Here is a 19,347-nt window from a genome sequence, read left to right on the forward strand (position 1 = left end):
CCTCGCTTTAGGATCGGAAGGTCCACGGTTCGAGTCTCGCTCTGAGCGTCGCATAGTTGATTGAGTCCTTTAAAAAGGTTTCTTTACTCACATTCGCTTAATTACCTTACTCCGGTATAAAATGTCTACCTGGCAATTAACAACATCGTCTCTCAGAAATGAAAAAAATATTAATTGTAATCTCAGCATGGAATAGGCCGAGGCTGTCTGCATTAAGCATTGGATAGGCCGAGGTGGTCTGCCAAAAGCATTGAATAGGCTGAGGCGGTCTGCCCTAAAGCATTGAATAGGCCCAGGCGGTCTGCCCTAAAGCATTGAATAGGCCGAGGCGGTCTGCCTAAAGCATTGAATAGGCCGAGGCGGTCTGCCTAAAGCATTGAATAGGCCGAGGCGGTCTTCCTAAAGCATTGAATAGGCCGAGGCGGTCTGCCTAAAGCACTGAATAGGCCGAGGCGGTCAGCCTAACGGGGATATTTCTATGGCTCTACGCGTCATAACAGCATTCCTTCAGAAGCCATCTGCTGCCCCATGAGACCGGAATCTATCACGGACAAAAACAATTGTTTCCTTTGGAGACGACGCTAGTCTATCGCCAAGTACTTTCTATCCAAATCCTACAGACCCTGTTGCCCAATCACTGTCATGCTAGGTGTTCAAAAAGAGAGGGAGAGAGAGAGAGAGAGAGAGAGAGAGAGAGAGAGAGAGAGAGAGAGAGAGAGAGAGAGAGAGAGAGAGAGAGAGAGAGAGAGGGGGGGGGGGGGTTCTGAAAAAAAATCTCAACGTTATCCGGGATCGATCATGGTCCCTTGACATTGAAGCGAGTGCTTTACCAACTGAGTTATCGGCACCTACACACATGTAAAGCGCTTTGAGCACATTTAGTGGATATTGCGCTATGTAAAAGCTCAATTTTACATAGAGAGCGCTTTTTTTATTTCTTCCCTCTCAAAACACGCTCCTTCCAGGGGTCAAATTATTGATGGACGAGCCCCCACCAGTGATTAGGCGTAGGCGTAGGCGGTCTGTCTAACAAGGCTAATTCTATGGCTCTACGAACATAGGTGCTTATTTATTAGTCCTGAAACAAATTAGAACATTGCGGATTATATTATTTTTAGTTTTTTACATCCGTCATTATCTCATCAATCTAATTGTCTACCCTTATACAATACATATATATATATATATATATATATATATATATATATATATATATATATATATTATATATATTATATATATATATTTATCCTTTCTTAAAAAAATATAGCATCGTGGAGAACATTGTGCTTATTTGAGTCAATAAAATAATTGATATGGCGCACAACTCTACTGAAAGATTTGAAAATTAGAAATGTATTTTTTACAGATAGATAAACAGATAACTTGATTTCCTTTTATAATTTAAAGTCAGTTTGAAAGTTCGTTGAGTCAAACAGATAATATCATAAAATATGTACCGACGACACTTGGCTCCCAAAATCAACTAATTTTGACACTGTAAAAAGTTGTCAATTTGCGTCATCTATTTATGACATCAAGTATTATTATTACTTCCGTTGTGTTGTTGATTTAGCGGAGATCAGTGTTGTTATGTATGTTCTAATTGCGTGTATGTTTGTGTGTGTGTGTGTGTGTGCGTGTGCGTGTTTGTGTTTGTGTGTGTGTGTGTGTTGTGTGTGTGGTGTATACATGTGTGTGTGGGTGTTGGCATGTTTCAGCAAATCGTGGCATTCATAGTGATATTATTCACTTGATCACATGAAGGTATTTCAGTCGCCATTTTGATTCTTTTTTTACTATTAGGGTTAGCTCGAGATGGAGGATATTTCTTTTTCTATTAAGGTTAGTCATAAGTCTTAGTAAAGGTGCTAGGATGTTTGTTTATCCATAAGTTAAGTAAAGGGGAGACATTCTGAAAGCTCCTACATCCCAAGTATTCTTTAAATTTGTATTTTCACCGTTGATATTTTGTCAGGCATTTATTTATTCAATTTGCCATTATATCTAGAAGTATTTTAAAAACTCTAGAACAAACCTTGATAGATTTGTGAAAGTTTAAAATTTCTTAATTTGACAATTGTTTTGATTTTCAGCCGCCATTTTGATTTGTTAAGTATTGAAAGGTAGTGCAAAGCAGTCCGAGAGTTGTTTTTTTTTCTATTAGGGTTAGCTCGAGAGGTTAGTCATAAGTCTTATTAAAGGTGCTAGGAAGTTTGTTTTTCCATAAGTTAAATAAAGGGGAGACATTCCGAAAGGTCCTACATCCCCAGTATTCTTTAAATTTGTATTTTCACCTTTGATCTTTTGTCAGGCGTTTATTTATTCAATTTGTCATGATTTTTCTATTAGGGTTAGCTCAAGATCGGATGATTTTTTTTCCTATTAGGGTATGACATAAGTATTATTAAAGTGCTAGGGTGTTTGTTTTTCCTATTGGGGTTAATTAAATGTACTAGGTTTAATTTTTTCTTGGGGTTAGTTGAGGGAATATATTATTAAATATATTATTGGGCCACACAGAAAAATCAACCGAAGATATACCAAATTACACAGACAACGTTGTTTACCAATCTGCCCTCATTAAATGATGGTGAGTACAGTATCGAATGAAAATAGTTCTTTCCCCGCGAAATTGCGGGCTTTTTACTAGTATATATATATATATATATATATATATATATATATATATATATATATATATATATATATATCCTCTATAATATCAGTCTCATTCGATGTCTTGTTTTGTTCCTTGTGCTCTCCGTCTCTTGACATCCTGGCTCTCCTTCTCCTCTTCATTTCTCTTTTTCGCTTCTCCTTATTCTTTTTCTCCACCTTATCCTCTCCTCCTCCTCCTCCTCCTCCTCCTACTACTACTACTACTACTACTACTACTACTACTACTACTACTACTACTACTACTACTACTACTAACTACTACTACTACTACTACTACTACTACTACTACTACTACACTACTACATACTACTACTACACTACACAACTACTACTACATACTACTACTACTACTACTACTACTACTACTACTACTACTACTACTACTACTACTACTACTACTACTACTACTATACTACTACAACAACTACTATTAGAACAACACAACAACTATACTACTACTACTACTACTACTACTACTACTACTACTACTACTACTACTACTACTACTACTACTACTACTACAACTACTACTACTACTACTACTACTACTGCTACTACTACTACCACTACTACTACTACTACTACTAGTACTACTTTTTCGTATTCTTCTTCCACCTGGTGTCGATCTCGATCCCTTTGAGAGTGAAGACTGCTCTACCTCTTTATTATATGCTCCCATATTTTGAGGGAGAAAAATTGCAGATATTAAAGAAGCTAAAAATTAAAATGTCTCTTCTCATCATATTAATCAGTAACTCCGGAAAAAACACTCATTCAAAAATTTGGCCATAAAACTCGTTCTCCAAATATTGATCGATGTAAATGACCGAGAAAATTGTGTGATAACAAGTCACCCATTTGCTGTTGAGATAGTTCGAAGTTGACGTCACTCATGTCTTTGTCATTGTTTATGAGTAATTCTCAAAAAAACTATATCAACCAGACTATAAAACGATCGTGGTTACACAGGGTTTCGTGTGTTGGTCCGTTGTACTTCCGGATGGCAATGTTGTGAGCTTTTTAGCCAAGCGCATACTATCTATAAAAACAATAACAATGCCCAGAGAGAGGGTCACTGCGTAGCCATTGTTAACTTATACATAGTATGCGCTTGGCTAAGAAGCTCATAACATTGCCATCCGGAAGTATAACGAACCAACACACAAAACTGTGTATCCATGAACGTTTATAGTCGGGTTAATACAGTTCAGTGAGCATTACTCATAAATGCGGAGGGCAAAAAACAATAACAAAGATCTGATTGACGTCATCTTCGAACTATCTATAGCCTGACACTGACCAAAAATTGACGTCAAAATGCCAGTCTTTGGCCACAAAAGAAAACAAATCGTGAGTTGTATTCAATAGTTCAACCAATGGGATCACTTGTTTCCTTGAGCACTACTAACAACTCACTAGGCGGTGCAAAAACCAAATAATGACGTCAAAATGCCAGTCTTTTTGGGTTTTATTGTCAGGCTATAACTTAAAGATGGCTACGGTCATTGTCCCTTTTTAGTAAGTCCTTGTAATGAGACCGATCAATATTCAGGTTTTCGTCCAACCGAGTCATCAATCACATGATTTGTTGCTGAACAACGATTGGATAAAATTTCTTAACAAATGTGCGGCTATGTGGTCTTGTGATATGCCACTCGATTTTGGATCGGAAAGAAAATTGTAACAGGCGTCATGTCTCGTTCCACATGTTAAGTGTTGCTGTTGACTAGAGACCCCCTGTAAAGCGCTTTGAGCAAATTTAGTGGATATTTCTCTATATAAAAGCTCAATAATCTATAACAAAAATAAAATAAACACGCTACTTTGTTTATCAAAGTTGGAAACATACCCATGTGTCCATCAGAATGAAGTGACCAATCATAATGTTAGATATGTCAGAAGCTGTGAACACGCTTCACACTATGTGGGTCAGTCACTGAGAGCACATTTTGCAATGTGACCAACTATGACCTCAAGCACATGGAGAGATAATCTAGATCATTCCCCATTATTATCAAAATTTGGTCACCAATCAAGGGCCTGAATTTGGCGGCAAACGCATTCACTCTATAGAATTGTCCAAAGTAGTCTAGATACGTAAAACCAGCAAAGCAAGACTAGAACAAACATTATGGAATGGATGAATACATAAACAAGATAGCAGACAGCCTTTTAAAAAGACACACACACAAACAAACAAACAAACAAAAACAAAATAAACGTTAATCCCACAATAACAATAGCAACAACAACAAGAACAACAACAAATACAGCAACAAATATAGCAACAACAACAACAACAAATACAGCAATAACAACAACAAATACAGCAACAACAACAACAGCAAATAGAGCACAACAACAAATACAGCAACAAATAGAGCAACAACAACAAAAACAGTAATAACAACAAAAATAAATACAGCTACAACAGCAACAACAACGACAACAACAACAACAATAACGACAGAAATCCAATGTAAACCAACTCACCATTATTTTGATATCAAACGTATATCCATTGAACGAATGTGATATTCCAGCTTACACAGACACACTCTGAAAGAAAAGACAAATAAAATCATGATTAACTCCTCCTTACCAGCCATTTTCAGGGTTTTCCCCAAAACTTCACACACAACAAACACAAAAATAGATTTTTATCACTCAAACACAATAGCAGTAATTTCTTGCTATAAATAATTTGTTTAGCAAAACATGCTCTACAAGACACTGTTCATTTTCTTTAAATTTTGTGATGTACAAAAGAAATTTGAATAAGAAAAATGTTGGCTGTATCGTAACGAATGTGATGATTTTCCTATAGTTGGTAAGGAGAGGATTAAAAATAAAATAGTTGTAACATATTTTTGTAAAATCTTCTTTTACGATTACTTAGAGTGTGATGATATAACTTCGATTATTAAAAAAATTGTTTTTATTATTTATTTATTCTTTTCTTTCTTTCCTTTTTTGAGCTGGGGGGGGGGGGGGTGTTGTTTTCGTTTGCTTTCTTATTTGTTTTCGAAATGATAAATAACATAAATACAGTTCTGAAAAAAAGTGTGTTTGAAATGATGCAAGAAACAAAGCAAAAAGAATATAAATACAAGGAAATAGAAAATACCCCCATCCACTCCCTCTCCCCCCACCCCCGCACCCCCTGCCAAAATATTTTTTTAAAAAGCAGTCTGCCTCCTAATGACCAATCGGACGTGTTACACGGAAGCCATCGTTAACATATAGATATAATAATGTTAACGTCACTCGGGTCTTTGTTATTGTATTTTGCCATCCGCGTTGATGAGTAATTCTCACTAAACTGTATTAACCAGACTATAAACGTTCAAGGTTACACATAATTTTGTGTGTTCGTCCGTTATATTTCCGGATGGCAATGTTGAGAGCTTCTTCGCCAAGCGCATAATATGATATTATGCGCTTGGCTAAGAAGCTCATAACATTGCCATCCGAATGTATAGCGGACCAACACACAAAACTGTGTGTATCCATGAACGTTTAAAGTCAGGTTAATACAGTTCAGTGAGCATTACTCAGAAAAGCGGATGGCAAAATTTTTTTTAAAAATAACAAAGACCTGAGTGACGTGAACTTCTATCTATAGATAGTATGCGCTTGGAAAAGAAGCTCACAGCATTGCCATCCGGAAGTATAACGGACAAACACACAAAACTATATGTAACCTTGAACGTTTATAGTCTGGTCAATACAGTTTAGTGAGAATTACTCATAAACGCGGAGGGCAAAATAAAACTAAACAAAAAACAATAACAAAGACCTGAGTGACGTCAACTCCGTTCTATCTATAGACGATTGACAAGGTAACGAGTAGATATGTTCATAATATAATAATAAAATTATTATGGATTGACGTTCGTAACCCATCGTCGTGAATGTGAGTAAGTAACGTACGTGCACTGTGAGTGAGTAGTAAATCGATCTTGTTGAGAAAGAAGACCATGCGCTGTTTCTATTTTTAGTTTGAACGGAGTTAGAAATAGAATCTATAGATAGTTCGAAGATGACGTCACACGGGTCTTTGTTATTGTTTTTTACCATCCGCGTTTATGAGTAATGCTCACTGAATTGTATTAACCCGACTATAAAAGTTCATGGATACACACAGTTTTGTGTGTTGGTCCCTTATACTTCCGGATGGCAATGTTATGAGCTTCTTCGCCAAGCGCATACTATCTAAATGATAACTGGGATGCCATCGCCTTCAGCTTTTATTTAGGTGATTTCTGTGTGAACTGTCAATCTGACAATCGTCATTATATAGATAGTATGCAGATGACGTCACTCAGGCCTTTGTTATTGTTTTTGCCATCCGCGTTTGTGAGTTGTTCTCACTAAATTGTATTAACCAGACTATAAAAGTTCATGGTGACACCGAGTTTATGTGTTGGTCCGTTATACTTCCGGATGGCAATGTTGTGAACTCCTTGGCCAAGCGCTTTCTATCTATAGATATCTATAGATATTGTTGTTGTTGTTGTTATTATTATTATTATTATTATTATTATTATTATTATTATTATTATTATTATTATTATTATTATTATTATTATTATTATTATTATTATTATATAATGAAAGCCTTTTTACAACTTTGTTTGTTTCCCTACCAGGTGTATTTTGTCCAACATAGATAGATATAATTATTGTAAAGACTGAGTAACTGTGTATTTATCTTTCATTGCCGACTGACTGTTATAATATGTTTCTATTTTTGTGTAGGAAAATCGAATGTCAATGCTGTTTTGGGTGAGAAAAGTTAATGCGTTTACGTCATATAATTTACTCATTTTACGTAGGTCAATAAGACAAACACACACACCCACACTCACACACACTCACACACACTCAATCACACACTCGATCACACACTCAAACACATTCTCACACACATACACATTCTCTCACACACATACTCACAGACACGGTTACAATTCTCATGAAAATCGATTTTACTACAAAGTGTCACTCAAACACTTATATTTCAGTGTGTAGTTGGAAGATTAATAATACACGCACACATATAAACACACAAACACACACACACACACACACACACACACACACACACCCACAAACTCCTGTCAAGATACATATAGTCAAAGAACTTCGTTATGATATTTAATTTATTAAAAAGTCCGGCATTTGTAGAGCGCAATGTGCACTAAATGTGCTCAAAGCACTTTACAATGGGACCCGTCTAGGCAACAGCAACACTTAACATGTAGGACGAGACATGACGCCTTCTGTTTCTTTGAATTATCTATTATTTACAGATCGAAAAAAGAGTGGAAAGATAGGGACAGTCAGAGAGAGAGAGAGAGAGAGAGAGAGAGAGAGAGAGAGAGAGAGAGAGAGAGAGAGAGAGAGAGAGAGAGAGAGAGAGAGAAATTTTCTTTTCTAACCTAGTTAGCCGCACTCTGTAAAAACGTCCTTCAAATATCGATTGATTTCAATGACCCACATAGTGGTAAAAACTCTCAAACCTGGGGCTTTGGGAAGTGTTCAAGACGTTGAGAGCGTTTGCCAAAACGGGGGGCATTTCGAGAGTTATGTGAATACTTTTCATTATGTCGGTCATTCTATGCACATTTTGCAATAATGTGACTAGACTAACTAATGGGCCGAGGTCATGGAAAATTCGAACCCGAGCCGTACTTGTCAAGTAAAAACTCGTTCAAAGCTGTTGATCCCATCGGGACATCTAACAAATTCTTTTCCTTTGAAATGTCTATTACTCGTATTTACCGATCGATAAACGAGTGGAAAGAAACAGCGAGAGAGAGAAAAAAAAACTCCATTTTTAAACCACTTAGCTGTCCCGTACTCTGGAAAAACCTCGTATTGAAAATTTTGGCCAGAAAACTCGTCCTTCAAATATCGATTGATTTAAATGACCACTATCTTGGTAAAAACCCTCAAACCTGGAGTTTCGGGAAGTCTTTAAGAAATTGAGAATGTTTGCCAAGAAGGGGGTCATTTAAATCGATGGATAATAATTAAAGGACGAGTTTTCTGGCCAAATTTTCAAATTCGAGATTTTTTCAAAGTACGAACGACGCAGTTTTGCTGGTTAAAATGAAATGTGCCGTAAAGGATGTTGGGGAAAATGAAAAGGTGTGAAGGTTTTAAATAATTTTCAGCCATTGATCATTACGCCAGTAAAATCAATGGGTGTTTACACTTACGGGGAAGGTAGTTATGAAATTACCGTGGTCGGAAATTGCATAACTGGGAATTTTCATTTTAACAACAGAGTCAAAAACAAAAAAAAAAACGATAATAGAAAAAACAAAAAAAAAAAAACAAACAAAAACAAACAAAAAAAAACAAAAAAAAAAAAAAAAAACAAAACAAACAACAACAACACAAAAAAAACAACAAAAAAAAAACAAACAGGAAAAGCAATTTTTAATAATATTATCGAATATATCTATCTTTGTAGATTTGTTGATATTTCTTTTCCTTATTTTCTTCCAATTTCGTAGTTTCCCTGTATTCCGAATTTCGTTGTGTGTTCTATATTCTTTTTGATCCGGCTGGCGATGTATTGCGGATTTTGCATAAACGCATAGCATCCATTTCGAGCGTTGTGAACACTTTTCATTATGTCGGTCATTCTGCGCACATTTTGCAATGTGACCAATGATTATGGCCCGAGGTCATGGAAAAATGAATATAGCTCGTCCCTATTCGAACCTGAGCCCTACTTGCAAATGAGCAATTGGATTCAATAGTTTGATGTCACGTCGCCAAGCAATCGTGGTTCTAAATAAAGAAAATCGTTACTTTTTATTATTCATGCTGAATAGAACATTTCATATGTCTTGTGATCAGAATGTGTAAAAGTCAAAACATGATCAGATTAAAAAAATTTTTTTTTCCTCTGGATACGCTTTTATGCTCGTCGGGGAAATATTATTCCATAAGGGCGCCCGCCATTGTTCCGTAAAATACTAACGAAAGTGTGAAAATGGAAAGGCTTCGTATGGGAACACGAAGCCTTTCCAGTTTCACTCTTTCGTTAGTATTTTACGACCACCGGCTTCAGGCAGCCCTTACCGTTTTCTACTACTCCGCCATTGTTCCGATAGTTTAGAGCCAGTTACTAAGTTACCATGCGTCATTACGGGGGAAGTGACGTTACGACTGTTGAGGGATATTGGAACCCCCGTTAACCCCTGAGTGCGCTCTTGATTGGGCAAAGGACTAGTAAAAAATGAATAGGTTACATCTCGAAAAGAAGGTGGCATAACTAATTTAAAAGCAGGATGTTTTGGCATATTCTAGGCATTTTCCCCGTAAAATAGCGAGGATGGATGAAAATGTGAGTAAAGAGTCATTTTCCGAGGACTCAATTCTGTGCCTCCCAAAGCGGACTCGAAACCAGGACTTTCCGATCCAAAGACGAGTGTCATACCACTTTGACCCCAGCCTTAGCCGCCGTGGTTGTCTTAAATTAAGGCAATAGATAGTATGCGCTTGGCTAAGAAGATCATAACATTGCCATCCGGAAGTATAACGGATCAACACAAAAAACTGTGTGTATCTATGAACGTTTGTAGTCGGGTTAAAACAGTTCAGTGAGCATTATTCATAAACGCGGATGGCAAAAAACAATAGCAAAAACCTGAGTGACGTCATCTTCGAACTATCTATAGACACCTTGATAACCACGCCTCTCGGACAGTCCAAAGTACTTTAAACAATGGCAGTGATTGGTTGACATAGCAAAATAAACTACACAGGATTTGCTATCGGTGGTATGTATGTGTCTAAGTTAAGTATTGTTCTTCCGCTCGATCAATAAAACCAACACAGAAAACTCGATATGTATAAATTCAAACGTTTATAATGTGCTCGAGAAAATCGTGTGATAAATAGTAACCCATTAATGGGAGCGATCGGTATTCGGGTTATCGCCCAACCCAGTCATCAATCTCATGCCTTGTTGCTTTACAACGATTGGATAATTCTTAACAAATGTAAACAGCGGTATTGCTTATGAAAATTATAAACATGCTCATACCAATCGTGGTATAAGATATTTCAAGAAGCTGCGAACACGTTTCATTAAGTGGGTCATTTTGAGCACGTATTGCAATATAACCAATGACCTCGAGCACATGGAAAGGTGATATAGATAGTATGCAGATGACGTCACTCAGGTCTTTGTTATTGTTTTTTGCCATCCGCGTTTATGAGTAATGCTCACTGAACTGTATTAACCCGACTATAAACGTTCATGGATACACACAGTTTTGTGTGTTGGTCCGTTATACTTCCGGATGGCAATGTTATGAACTCTTTGGCCGAGCGCATTCTATCTATAGATAGTATGCAGATGACGTCACTCAGGCCTTTGTTATTGTTTTTGCCATCCGCGTTTGTGAGTTGTTCTCACTAAACTGTATTAACCAGACTATAAAAGTTCATGGATACACACAGTTTTGTGTGTTGGTCCGTTATACTTCCGGATGGCAATGTTATGAACTCTTTGGCCGAGCGCATTCTATCTATAGATCATGCCCATTGGCGGTCTAAAAACAATAACAATGATCAGAGGGAGGTCAATTTCATTCACGTTATTGTTTATAGATAGTATGCAGATGACGTCACTCAGGTCTTTGTTATTGTTTTTTGCCATCCGCGTTTATGAGTAATGCTCACTGAACTGTATCAACCTGACTATAAACGTTCATGGTTACACACAGTTTGGTGGGTTGGTCCGTTATACTTCCGGATGGCAATGTTATGAGCTTCTTAGCCAAGCGCATACTATCTATAAAGAACCAACTAATTTGTCCGAGTACGCGTGAAGGTGTGTAACAAATTCCATTGGTCAAAAATTGACTGGTTGACAGCTTATCTTTTTTTTTTTTAAATTTTATTCGATGCTGAATACGATTCAACAGTCGTAACGTCACTTCCTTCCTAATGACGCATGTAACTTAGTAACACTGGCTCTAAACTATCGGAACAATGGCGAACGCCCGTATGAAATATTTCTCCGTCGAGCATAAAAGCGTATCCAGAGGAAAAAAAAAACACATAAATTTGATCATGTTTTGACTTTTACACATTCTGGTCACAAGACACATGAAAAGTTCTAGCCAGCTTGAAGAATAAAAAGTAATGATTTTCTTTGTTTAGAACCAAGATGGCCGCCGTTGCCGAGTGACGTGACATCAGACTACTGAATCCAATTCACGAGGATGTTATAAAATGTTCATATTATATAACAAGTAGATGTTTAACAGCTGGTTCACATCGGCATCATACCATTTTGTGGCGGGTTGTCAGCACAATTCAATGATTTACTTCTATCATATGGCTATCGTTTACACTAGTCTTCGGATCGGAAGGTCCTGGGTTCGAATCCAGCTCTGAGTGCCGCATAGTTGAGATTGGAAAAGGCTCTTTGTATATTATTCACATTCTCTCGCCGTACTCATGTGAAAATGTATATCTACTTGGCCGTTAACAGCGTTATCCCTGTCGGAAAAAAAAAATTGTAATATCGCGTAACAGGCGCCATGTCTCGTCATATATTAAGTAAACCGTTGCTGTTGGCTAGGCACCTAGGACTTCTAGGCACTCATTGTTCAGTGGTAAATGGATATTGCGTAAATCAAAGCTTAAGGGGGTATATTTTTAGAAGTGGGGGGGGGGGGGGGCTCCATATTATAGGCGTGTAGTTTATGTAACAGATTACTGTTTGCCGATTTCTTGTTTTTAATTCTATTGTTATCTTTTTTTACTACTTTTAAAATAACACATCACCTTTTCCATCAACATATTCTATTCTATGTCGTAAAACTTCAAAGGACGAAAATCAATTCCATATCAAGGCGAGACAGGTATATTGTTTCATTGAAAATGGCTGGGAATGAAATGAAACACTTTTTGAAACCTCAACATTCGCGGACGAGCGCGGTTTGTTTAACTCCCTCCCCCCTAACACCGACTATAGCCGTAGTATACCCAGTGTTACTTTTACCCCATGCCGTATATACCAGTTTACTTTTCCTGCAGACAATATATTAGTGTACATTTTGAGACAATTTAGTAGTATCAAAGCTAATGTTTGTAGTTTTGTGCGGCTATGTGGTCTTGTGGTATGACACTCGCTTTCGGATCGGAAGGTCCTGGGTTCGAGCCACGCTCGACGCATGGTTGAGTCCTTGGAAAAGACTCTTTACTCATATTCTCTCACGTACTCAGGTGGAAAATGAGTACCTGGCCGTTTACAGCGTTTTCTTTGTACGAAAAATTGTAATATCCCCTAACAGGCGTCATGTCTCGTCCTACATGTTAAATGTTGCTGTTGACCAGGGACCACTTGTAAAGAGCTTTGAGCACGTTAAGTGGATATTGCGCTATATAAAAGCTCAATTTTTATTTTTTTTGAGTATACTAAGTGTTACTTCTACCCCATGCCTATAATATATTATTACATTTTTTCTGAGACAAATTATAGGCGTAGATAGTATCAGAGCTATTGTTTGTATTGTTTTGCATGTTAAGGATAGTTGAATAAAACTATCTATGTACCTACATGTTCATTTTTAAGTCACTCAACCCTAACACCGACTATATCCGTAGTATACTCAGTATTACTTTTACCCCATGCCTATAATATATTACATTTTTCTGAGACAAATTATAGGCGTAGATGGTATCAGAGCTATTGTTTGTATTTTTTTTTTTTTGCATCTTAATGATAGTTGAATAAAACTATCTATGTACATGCTCATTTGTGACCCATCGCCTCAATGCGGTATTATGTCGGAATGAACTAGATGAGGAAAATTAAAGTTATAACCTTAAAGAAAAAACATGGTGTTTCCTTCTGTTCCTTAACGGTAGAGTATAAATACTATTTCTCGCATTGCTAAACGTTCCAAAGTCTTATTTCCCACCATTTTATCTCTAAATTCACTTCTTTTGCTACAACACATCCCGACATAATACCGTTTTGACAGGGCGGGTCACATTGTTAATACATTTTTTTCCAATTTTTAAAAGTATCAAAAATATCTAGGATTGAGTGAGTTAATGCCTAGGATAACCAATTCTTCTTCTTATTTTTTTTATTTATTTATTATCTTTTTTTTTTTTTTTTTTGGTTTCCAGTCATTGAAGCTCATCGATCTTTCCGCATTCGTTGGTTTTTTGGAATGGCCTTCGCCGTGTCTGCGCCTGACTGTGATGAAGATTTAGATCACACTGTTGGTAATTTGTTTTCAAGTGCATGCAACCGTAAGGTGGTGGGTGCGGATTTGTGGTCGGTCCTATGATAAGAGAGAGAGAGAGAGAGAGAGAGAGAGAGAGAGAGAGAGAGAGAGAGAGAGAGAGAGAGAGAGAGAGAGAGGGCTATGTGGATGATAAGTGATATGACACTCGCCTTATTCGGATCGGGAGGTCTTGGATCGAGCCCCGCACAGCACATTGCGCATGCGCAGCGCGTAGTTGAGTCCATGTAAAGGGGTTTTAAGTCATATTTTGTCAAAGTACTTGTGAAAAAAAAGGTACCTGGCCACATAAAACCGCGTTTTTCTATGTCGAAAAATAATTGTAATATTATTATATCCTAACAGATGTCATGTCACTTGTCCTACTTGTTCAGTGTCACTGTTGGCGTGGGACCCTTTTGTAAAGCAGTTTGAGCACGTTTTGGATACTGCTCTATATAATAGCTCACGTGTTTTTTTTTATGATCAAACATCCAACCTTTCACTTGAATGTCCCTCTATCGACTCCGACTTTGGGTTTACTCCGCAAAGGTGAGTACTTGGAAAATGGTGTCATGCTCTCACGGGGGGTATAATTTGCGGCTATGTGGTCTAGTGGTATGACACTCGCTTTCGGATCGGAAGGTCCTAGGTTCGAGCCTCGCTCGGCGCATAGTTGAGTCCTTGGAAAAGGCTCTTTACTCACATTCTCTCACCACACTCAGGTGTAAAATGAGTTCCTGGCCGTTAACAGCGTTGTCTTTGTCCGAAAAATTGTAATATCGCCTAACAGGCGTCATGTCTCGTCTTACATGTTAAATGTTGCTGTTAACCAGGGTCCCATTGTAAAGCGCTTTCAGCACATTTAGTGGATATTGCGCTATATAAGAGCTCAATTTAATTTGTTCATTGACAGCCCTGTCGTCTTTGCAGACAATAAGATAGAGCGGGAACAAATGTATGATGTAAAAAAAATGGTTCCAATCTCACTGGAGGTGTTAAAATACTTTCCTGGAGAACTGGACACATACATATCTCGTGTAAATCATCTTCCGGTTTTCAGAGTGATGGTATAGATAGAATGCGCTTGGCCAAGGAGTTCACAACATTGCCATCCGGAAGTATAACAGACCAACACACAAACTCTGTGTAACCATGAACTTTTATAGATAGTATGCAGATGACGTCACTCAGGCCTTTGTTATTGTTTTTGCCATCCGCGTTTGTGAGTTGTTCTCACTAAACTGTATTAACCAGACTATAAAAGTTCATGGTTACACAGAGTTTGTGTGTTCGTCCGTTATACTTCCGGATGGCAATGTTGTGAACTCCTTGACCAAGCGCATTGTATCTATAGTCTGGTTAATACAGTTTAGTGAGAACAACTCACAAACGCGGATGGCGAAAACAATAACAAAGGCCTGAGTGACGCCATCTTCGAACCATCTATAGATAGAACGAAGATGACGTCACTCTGATCTTCGGGTGTTTTTTTTGGGATTTTTTTTGTTTTGTTTGCCATCCACGTTTATGAGTACTTCTCACTAAACTGTATTAACCAGACTATAATCGTTCATGGTTACACATAATTTTGTGTGTTGGTACGTTATACTTCAGGATGGCAATGCTGTGAGCGTCTTAGCCAAGCACATACTATCTATATTAATTTACTAGTCTAAATACATACTGGTCTCTCCATGTTAAGTGCCGCTGTTGTCCAGGGACCCCTTGTTAAGCGCATTAGGGACCCCTTGTTAAGCGCATTAAACACGTATAGTGGATACTGCTCTATATAAAAGTTCACGTTTTTTTGTTTTGTTTTTTTGTTTTGTTTTTTTTTTTTTTGTTGGTTTTTTTTTTCTTTTGGTTTTTATGCAAGTATTTGCAGGTCTGATAACGGAGGGGCAGCGTGACCCATCGGGACGGTCTTTGTTTCGTACCCAAAAGGTACCGAGTTTTTCACCCACCGCTGCGCTGTATGGCCTTGAGCAAGTCACCTCGCTCTAGCTCAATTTGCGACGCTGCATTGCGGCTAACGCCAGGGTTATTCCAGTCTTCTATTGGGAAAGACACTTGAGACAATTTTCTCCTGTGGGATGAATGAAGGGAATTTCATTTATTTATTTATTATTATGAGCCTGTTGTAACATTGTTGTAACGGAGTATTTCTGCAACTACGTGGTCTAGTGGTATGACACTGACCTTTGGATCGGAAGGCCCTGGGTTCGAATCCCGAGCGGCGCACAGTTGAGTCCTTGAGTCCTCACCGTACTCAGGTGTAAAATGAGTGCCTGGCCGTTAACAGCTATGTCTCTGTCCGAAACAAAAATATAATATCGCCTAACAGGCTTCCTGTCTCGTACTACATGTTAAGTGTTGCTGTTGGCTAGGCGACCCCTTGTTTATTTGATGTTGCGCTTTACAAAAGATCAAGATTTTTTAATATTTTGCGTTAGTTTGAAAGGAGCATAACAGTTTAAAATATCAGACTTGCAAATATGTAAAACATCGACTCAAATCGACGTGTCCATATTCGCAGGTCTGATAACCCAATTAATTATGGGTACATAGTTGTAATTGAAAGCTCAAAAAAAAAAAAAAAACACACACACAAAGAACAAAACAAAACAAAAGACAAAACAAAAAAAACAACAACACAATATTGTTCATTACAACAATTTTAAACTAGGCACATATTGGGTTAGGATGTCAGACCTGCATAATACATGTACATGTTGGCTCAATTCGATTTCAACTGAAATTATGCACTGAAATCGACGTGCACTTATTTGCAGGTCTGATAACCCAATTCCTTATGCGCTCGTTGTTGTAATGGAAGTAAAAACAAATGACGCAAAATATTGTCCATTACAACGATGTTAAACTAGGCCCGTAAGTGGGTTAGGATGTCAGACCTGAATAATACATGTACACGTCGGCTCAAATCGATTTCAACTGAACGTTTGTACTGAAATCAATTGTCATCAAGTTTAACTCTCTCCTTACCGACCAAATTCAGTATTTTCCCAACATGGCAGGCTTACCCAGCGGAAAAAAATTGATTCTTTTAAACGCAAATAAGCTCTTTACAAAACAACGTTATGTTCTTATTAATTAAACAAAGATCATTCTTCACATTTTTTGATGTACAAAATAAATCTGAATAAGAAAAATGTATATTCTGTCGTAACAAATGTGACGATTTTGCTGTAGGTGGTATGGACAGGGTTAACTCTTTCCTTACTCCTCAATTTCAGTATTTTCCCCAAATTGGCAGGCTTGCCCAGCAGAAAATTTAATTTTTTTCAACTCAAAAAAGCTCTCTACAAAACAACTTTATGTTCTTATTAATTAAACAAAGATCATTCTTCAATGTTTGTGATGTACAAAATAAATCTGAATAAGAAAAATGTATTTTGTATGGTAACATAATATGTGATGATTTTTCAGCAAGTGGTAAGGACAGGACAGGGTTAAACGATGACTGATTCACATCACCAAGCTGCCATCGATTATTTCTTATTATAGAAATACTATTTTTTACTACTTGTCAATCTTTCTATCTTAAGATCAAGGTGAAATCTAACATAATCGTGTGGTTATTGGTTATATTTTATAATCATGACCTTTAATACAGCGCAATATCCACTAAACGTGCTCAAAGCACTTTACAACAAGGGGGTCACTAACATTCAGGAACAATTATATTATTATCAAATAGGACGACACATGCGGCCTGTTTGGCGAGATTACAATATTTGTCGGACAGTGACAACGGTGTTAACGGTCAGGTACTCATTTTACACCTGAGTAGGGTGAAAAGAATGTGAGGAAAGGGTCTTTTTCCAAAAACTCAATTATGCGCCGCCGAGCGATGCTCGAACACGGGACCTTCCGATCCGAAAGCGAGTGTCATACCATGCTAAGCGCTGCTGTTGGCTTGGCAGGAATCCCTTTGTAAAAGGTTTTGATCACGTTTGGTGGATATGAGTACTCTATAAATGCTCATCTTTTTAGCCCAGTTCGACTTCCAACTTGTCAACCAGTCTAAAGTCGAGATATATTTGCAGTGTCTAGTTTAAGAATTTTTACGTAAGCGATTTGGGGGGGGGGGGGGCATAGTTGAGTCCTAGGAAAACGGCTTTTTATTCACATTCTCTCACTGTACTCAGGTGTAGAATGAGTACCTGGCCGTTAAGAGTGTTGTCTCAATCGGAAACAAATATATTATCGCCTAACAGGCGACGTGTCTCGTTCTATATGGTACGTGTTACTGTTGGTCAGGGACCTTTTGTAATGCGCTTTGAGCACGTTTAATGGAGATTGCGCTATATAAAAGCTCAGAAGCTCAAGTTTAAGACGGTTTTGACGTATTGGGAATTATTTTATTCTAATATTAATCTGTTTACGTCACTGACGACAGAATTTTTTTTTCCCTGGCGAAAATATTTAAAAATAAAATATCTGCCTTGTCATTCTACTTCGAAAGGAAATAATATCACATCTGACACATTCTCCGGAACTTCCGGTTGGGCGTGACGTCACTAATTCAATGAAGTGAGACATCGTAAAGCTCGAATGGGAATCCTGAGTCCTTCGCTGTTCCAAACTATCAGATCAGAACTGGCTAATCGATTTTTGTGTCGTCGGGGAGCCTAAGAAAAGTTTTGGGGACTTGATCCTTTCAAAAAGGGGTTTACGTGAGGACAACAAAGTAATTGAAAGGGCGGATTAGAACCTTGTCTCGTGGGATCTCGTACACGGTCGTCTCCATGAATGAATGGAGGACAGGATGGAGAGCAATGCTACAAGATTTTGTGAGGGCACGGTGGGGGGAATGGGAGGGGGGGGGTGGTGGGAGGAGAGGGAGGAAGTAGGGGGTGGGGGTGGAGGAGGAGGAGGAGGAGGAGGAGGAGGATGGAGAGTAATGCTACAGGATTTGTGAGGGCACGTTGGGGGAGTGGGAGGGGGGATGGGAGGAGAGGGAGGAGGAGGAAGAAGAAGAGAGGGGGTGGGGGAGGGTGGAGGAGGAGGAGGACGAGGAGGAGGATGGAGAGTAATGCTACAGGATTTGTGAGGGCACGTTGGGGGAGTGTGAGGGGGGGGGGGGAATGGGAGGAGAGGGAGGAGGAGGAGGAAGAAGAGAGGGGGTGGAGGGTGGAGGAGGAGGAGGAGGAGGAGGAGAAGAAAGAGGAGGAGGAGGAGGAGGAGGATGGAGAGTAATGCTACAGGATTTGTGAGGGCACAGTGGGGGAGTGGGAGGGGGGGTGGGAGGAGAGGGAGGAGGAGGAGGAAGAAGAGAGGGGGGTGGAGGGTGGAGGAGAGGGAGGAGGAGGAGGAAGAAGAGAGGGGGTGGAGGAGGAGGAGGAGGAGGATGGTGAGTAATGCTACA

At 38.4% G+C, this 19,347-nt stretch overlaps 1 protein-coding gene across 1 annotated transcript in view; it reads right to left on the reverse strand.

Annotated features, from left to right (window-relative positions):
- The window catches only part of LOC144965142 (uncharacterized), a 225,774-nt gene that overhangs the window by 70,489 nt on the left and 135,938 nt on the right, over positions 1 to 19,347 (reverse strand). The window contains exon 3 of the mRNA XM_078900130.1: positions 5,176 to 5,241. The gene's annotated coding sequence lies outside the window, so the exon portion shown is untranslated. The remainder of the gene's footprint in view (positions 1 to 5,175; positions 5,242 to 19,347) is intronic.

This window comes from Berghia stephanieae, chromosome 1 (assembly GCF_034508935.2).
Source record: "Berghia stephanieae isolate SIO BIC M18660-M18661 chromosome 1, UCSD_Bste_1.3, whole genome shotgun sequence".
NCBI classification, from domain to species: Eukaryota; Metazoa; Mollusca; class Gastropoda; order Nudibranchia; family Aeolidiidae; genus Berghia; species Berghia stephanieae.